We start from the raw sequence: 6,825 nt of genomic DNA on the forward strand, positions 1-6,825 counted from the left end.
TCGGTCTTGAAAGGGGTTTGAGGTTCAATGGATCTTAACCAAGGTGTTCTCATGTGAGAACACCCTGGTTAAAATTTGTTCGGCCTCAAATGGGCAGAGTTGAGTCAGATTTGGGTCTGTTTGATTTAAACATTTTCGGTAAGTTTTCCTTTCCCTTGTTTAGTTCTAATTAAGTTGTCAGCATGATTTGTTGTTGTGAGTATTTGTTATGGTCTGTTACTTTTTCTGTTTTCTTCCATCTCTAGCAAAGACCTTTTATTTGGTCGATTGATTTTCTATGTGTGTGTTCTGAATGTACTCTGTGATAAACATGATCGTCGATTAGATTAATCGTCAAATAAGTTAACTTATATAGGTTCCCAGTGATTGACCAAAGTTGTCCGAAGCCCTTCAGGTCCCTGAACGTATTGTTTATATGAGCGACTGATTATTACTTGTTATAATTAGTATAGTCGACCTGATAAATGTCGTCGATTAACTTCCTACGACTGAATGTTCGAATGTTCTGATATGTACAACCTCACTTGACTGAATGGACCTGTATTGTGAAATGAATATTGGACATTATCTGTGAATGCTAGTTTGTAACTACATTGTAAAAAAGAAAAAAAAAACAATTAAAAGGATCAGGCTAGGGCAATTCTGAAATTGAACTTTCAGAAGTTCAAAAATGCCCTGATACTGCAATGGCAGGGCAGTAATAATCAAGGGCTAACAAGGGTATTCTGGGGTTTGAAAAGGACAGAAAAGATTAGTTTAAATGAACTGACAAATAGGGTACTAATTAAGATTAAACTAATGCCAATGGGGAACAAGACATAAGAGCATGGGAGTTTAAAATGAATACTAAAATGAGCCCATAACTCTTGATTAAAGAGAACCAGGCGTGGGGAGCAAATGGCTGGCATCAAAAGATGCTTAAGGATGGGTTTAATAGGGATGGGCAGACTGCAAGTTGCAGGATGCAGGCAGCTTGACTGCACTGGGTTATTAGCTTATAAATAAGCTATTTTAGAACATAAGAAAGGGCTGGAATTTTTAGTCTTGAGGCTGAAACTTTTAGTCTGAAGAGAGGTCTACTGAGTTTAAAGAAAACTGAAAACATAAGGTAGTTTCCAGTAAACATTGTAACCAAACACTGTCTGAAAGTGGTATAAGAGTTCATATTGGTCAAGCTGCCTTGGCCAAGTTCTGTTGTTTGCATTGACTGAGCTGTTTGTGTTTGTTGAACTGTTGGTGTTGCTGCATCGAATACTCTGTTACTGTTGTTTGTTTCCTTACTCTTTCCTGGGATTGCTGGTTTGGTACTCGACTATCTGCTGGTTCTTTTGTTCTGGGAAAAATTGCTGGTTGTCTGTGGGTTGTGGAAAACATTTGATTGTTGGTTTGTTGCTGTGCTGTTGCTGTGTATCTGTTGTTGCTGTGTTTACTGCATACTGCCCAGGTGATCATTCCTTTCTTCTTTGTCCTCTATACCAGGTACACAATTACACTACCAATGTAACTCGAAAGTTTGAGCAATGAGTGTAAAAGAGAAGATCTGCAGATGTTGTTTATATACATGTACTGTTGTGTTGAGTGTCATGTAGTGTCTAATAGCTCACATTTTTGGATACTGAAGGTAGCTTACAAGCCTAGTTGATGTCAATGTAGGGGATCGAATGATAGTTGTATATGTATGCTGTTAGATAAAAGTATTCTCAATGAATTAGGTTGCATCTCAGATTTAGTTTACTTTGCAGTATATGCTGTAACGTATGCCAAGCATGAAAACTGTACATCATGGGTTAAGTTCTTCCTTTTCTGATTAATGGTCTCATATAACTAGTAAACCACCTGTTAAGACAAAGAACATAAAACTTGCAATATCAACCTCATGAAGGTCGAGTTCAGGTCAAAACAGGCCAAGCAGGCCTGCTTCGAGCAAGCAGTGGCCCAGGTTTGGCCCATCACGCATGGGTTGGATTTGGGCCCGTGATTATTTATTCGACTGACTGTGCACGCAGCCTCGTTCCTGATTTTTTTTAAGCATTTCCGAATTCCGTTACAAATAACTTGCAAGCATGTAATTAATTAGGACTATCTACTGTTTTCAATTGATAGAGACAAACACGACAAGAAACGTAGTTGCTATAGGATATCCTTTTAAAATAAGAACGAGATGAGCCTCGACGAAAATAAACAAAACGCGCAGATGCGGGGCCCTCGTTAAATGTATATTATCGAAGCATTTAGTTTCCAGGACGGGTTGTTTAGCAAATCTCACAACCCTCCTAAAATAACAATACGTTAGACTCTTTAGGACGCGCCTTAATAAATCTTACCTTCTTAAACCCGGGTGCACATTTATGTGACCCAAATCCAATTCTCAACGGAGTCGAAATGTGTTTCTAACCACGGGTACATTGATTGTGGCGTGGTTCGAGGTGCATGTCCATGACGTTGCAAATTCATTTTAAAATAAGAATGAGATGAGCCTCACCAAATAAAAATACAAATTACGGGGCCCTCAGTAAATATTTGCTTTAAAAATTGTTTAGATTTCAGGATGGACCGTTTAGTAAAATTCCACGGTCCTGCCCAAAATAAATACGCTAGTCGCTTTAGGCGCGCCTTTAATAATTTAATTTCCTTAAACTCGGGTGCACATTGATGTGACCCAAATCCAAATCTCAACGGAGTCAAAGTATGTCGACGACCACGGGTACATTGATTGTAACGCGGTTCGAGATACACTTTCACAACGTTGCAATTCTTGATAAACACAGTAAATGATAAAAGCGGTTAAAAGTTAAATTTTGCACATAAGTTCACACTTGTACAAAATCAGATAATCAAGCCGATAACAATTGAGCGACCGTGCTAGAACCACGGAACTCGGGAATGCCTAACACCTTCTCCCGGGTTAACAGAATTCCTTATCCGGATTTCTGGTACGCAGACTTTAATATAGAGTCATTATTTTCCTCGATTCGGGATTAAAATTGGTGACTTGGGACACCCTAAATCTCCCAAGTGGCGACTCTGAAATAAAATAAACAAATCCCGTTTCGATCGTCCTTTAATTGGAAAAAAAACCCCTTGCGCCCTATCGGGTGCGGAAAAAGGAGGTGTGACAGCTCTGGCGACTCTGATGGGGATTTCGGCCCAGAACCACTGGTTCAGGGTTAAGAATTCGAGCTTAAAATAATTGTTATTATTTTGCTTTATTTATTATCTGTTTTTTTTACATGTTTGAGCCGAAGGTGCTAAATGCTGCTTTAATGGCTTTGATATTGTTTGAACTGTACATATAAACTGTGCCGAAACCCTTCTCTTCTCTCTTGAGGAGCGCACGCTGGTCGTGGCTTCTTTCTGTTAGTGTCATATGCCAAAATAGAACAAGGATTCGGAGGAGTTGCAAAATCGGATGGCCTTTTGGTTACCGGTACACAGCTCCCATCCTTGGCTCGAGTTGTCCGCTCGGGTAAGCCAGGTCTAGAACAAACACCTAGGTTTTACAGCTTAGCATAACATAACTTCATGCCGGATCCCTAGTAGGAACGCTTATTTGCATCATGTGCATTTGACTTAGGGGACTCAGCACAGGGGCTGGGTCCGTCTAGGACAAGCAACCTGAGAATAAAGACCATCCTGCTACATCCTGTTTGCTTTATGCATTTACTTGTTTCAAGGCTTGCATGCCGACCGGTTTCTGAATATCGGGAATGTTTGAAAAAAAGGAAGAGGAATAACGGTTAAGGGGTTAATTATTTATTCTTGAAAAGTCAAAAAAATGGTTAAAGCTCTGCCAGAATTTTGAAAAAAAGAAAAAGAAATGTGTGTCTTATTAATTTGTTTTAAAAAAGTAAGAGTCTTTGATTCATTTCTAAGAGAAAAATAGTGTGTCCCCAAAATTCGATTTATGCCTGAACTACGTCAGTTTGATTCTCGCAGGGTGCAAGATACGTAGGCAACCCCCATCGGGCTCAACTTGTTTTTCAAAATATAGGTACAATCCAAAGAACGAAAGTTTTTAAAGTGACGTCATACTTTTTCAGAAACAACCAAATTTCGTTTTTTTAGAAAAAGAAGGTGTGTAAATTTGGTATTTGAGTCCAATGAGTCTGGATCTTTGCTTAATCACCCCAATAAACATGCAGAATGAGCATAAGTCCAAGTTTGCCGGTAACAGTTAGAAGCAAAATCCCTCTGGAAGTGCGATTATGGTGGGAGGATTTGGAAAAATCAGAGCAAGACAAGATCAAACTGCACCTGGGAGGTTTGGTTGATTTGTTGAACGTCAGGCCTCGATGCGACATCATAAAGGCTTTGGTTACATTTTGGGATCCGACCCACAACGTGTTCCGTTTCTCAAATTTTGAACTCACCCCAACTTTAGAAGAAATGGCGGGTTACATGGACGTCACTGAAGGTTTGAGACACAAATACCTGATCGCTCCAAGAGCTGTGAATTCACACAAATTCATGGATCTGTTGAAGATAAGCAAGGGAGTCCCGTACGCTGAACTAGATAGAGGTTTTTCTACCCTACAATTCATATACCAGAGGTACGGGAGCATAGGAGGATTTAATGATCCAGAAAATGGTGTTTGCAGCAGGGGAAATCTGGTAAAATGGAATGAGCATAGGCGGTTCGCTTTTATGGTGGCATTTTTGGGCCTTGTGGTGTTTCCCCGAAAAGATAGAAATATCGACCTGAAAGTGGCTGGAATCGTCAAAGTCCTGATTACCAACGATAAAAGCATCCTTGCTCCTATGATAGTGTCAGAAATGTACCGAGCCCTCACGGCTTGTAAGGCCGGAGCAGACTTCTTCGAGGGGTGCAACTTGTTATTACAGATGTGGATGATCGAACACTTGTGTCACCATCCTCAGTATATGCGCTACATGTCTACAAATGGGGGCTGCATCGAGGGTTATAACCTAAGGGTTTCAGGTTTCCGATCACCGGGAGGGTTTGAAGAATGGATATCCTATCTCCGGGTCATCACCGCAGATCAAATAAACTGGACTTTGGGTTGGCTTTCTGTGGAAGAAATCATATACATGCCCGCCACTGGTCCTCACTTCCTTTTGATGGGACTCAAAGGTATTCAACCTTATGCCCCTTACAGGGTGATGAGGCAGTTAGGAAGATGTCAAGTACTACACCCGGACGAAGATCTCAGCACTTATGAAGTCGAGGTCAGCAGTGACGGCCAATTTCCTGAAAAGACAGTTCGTTGCATATGGAGTGAATGCCAGTACCTGACGGCAAATACTCGGGTAGGTGATGTGTCTAGGGGTAAAGTCTCGCCGGCCTATCTCGCTTGGCATAACAAGAAGAACATTGTGAAACGGCCAACCAAACGGCCTCACCTCCAAGATTTTGTTGAGTCATCGCAAGAACAATGGGACTGGCTCGCAAAAGAGGAAGGTTACCTGGTTGAAATCAGGAAGCTAAAGCGGCAAGTTGAAAGGATTGTATTCGAAAACAACGTGCAAGTCACCCAAGAGCGGGCTGAAAAAGACAAGCTAGCCCAAGAGAACCAAACCCTGAAGGCCCGCCTTCGCCAAGCCAGTAAGAATAACATCGACCGACAGAAGCGCTGCTCCGACGAAAGATTGATAGCCAGTTTGAGAAATCAGGTCATCCAGAGCCAAGAAGAATTAGGCCAATCAGAGGCTTGCATAGCAAGGATGAGGGTCAAATGGGCAGAAGGTACAAAGGCCCGGAGGAAGCGCCTACAGCAAGTCATGAGGGATTGTGAACTGAGCGTCAAAGCAGCAGAGGAAACAAATTCCGCTCTGCAAGAGCGGATCTTCAAGCAAACACAAGATGCCCAAGCCGACAGGAGACACTATTACAATGCAATGACAAGGATGGAAAGGCAAATGGATATGTTCCAGGATCAGCTCACCACCAGTGCACAAGCGCTAGGACTAAAGAGCCGACAGATAAGGCAATTGTTCGCAGAAAGGGACAACATTCGAGCAAGAATTGACGAAATCGGGCATTACATCTACCTAAAATGCTTGGCATGTGAGCGAACACCTCGGGAAACCCTCATTGCTTCTATCATGGGCTGCGTCCACCGGATTATGAACGAGTTGAAGAGCTTGCAAAGAGACCTTACACCTAGGGCCGCGAAAGGGCCGAAAGATGCCTCGTGGGTCCCTAAGTTGGAAAATTAGTTGTTGATCGAGTCCTGGTCGTTTTGTTTGTTGTTTCCCCATATGTTGTTTTCTTTCCTCAAACCAAGTTTAAAACCGTGGAGTCTGTACTGTTGCCATTTTGTTTGAAGCAATGTGTAATAGCAAATTTTGATAATGAAATTAAGCAACTCCGGAAGAATTTCTATGTGTCTTTACTTCGAGGCAGAACTACGCCTGGTCTGATTCACGCGGGGACGTGATACGTAGGCAATCCCCATAAGATTCGACCGCTTTTAATAAAGAGGGAAAAGAAAGTACATAATAAAGTAAAACACAGGGTTTCCCAAAAATACTTTAAAGGGATGAATGAGCAAACCGGGATGACGCATGTTGTTTGAAGCAAAGCATGTAGAAACGGTTAACTGCCTAGGTGCATTGCATCCTCTATGTGTTATGATCAAATCTGTTAAACTCTAACGCTAGCAAAATTTGTTGTTGTCTATACCAGACAAGTTAGTTGTTAAAGAACTCTGGCAACACACTCATACCAAACCAGATCTAAAGGACCGGTAGCAACAAGCATGACTACTTCAGAGAATAGTAATGAGGAAGAGAGGCCGATGAGCCAGTTGTTAAAAGAAGCGATGGAAAAGATTGAAAGGATGGGACTAGAGATGAATGCAATGC

The sequence above is a fragment of the Nicotiana tabacum genome, chromosome 6 (genome assembly GCF_000715075.1).
Source record: "Nicotiana tabacum cultivar K326 chromosome 6, ASM71507v2, whole genome shotgun sequence".
NCBI lineage: Eukaryota > Viridiplantae > Streptophyta > Magnoliopsida > Solanales > Solanaceae > Nicotiana > Nicotiana tabacum.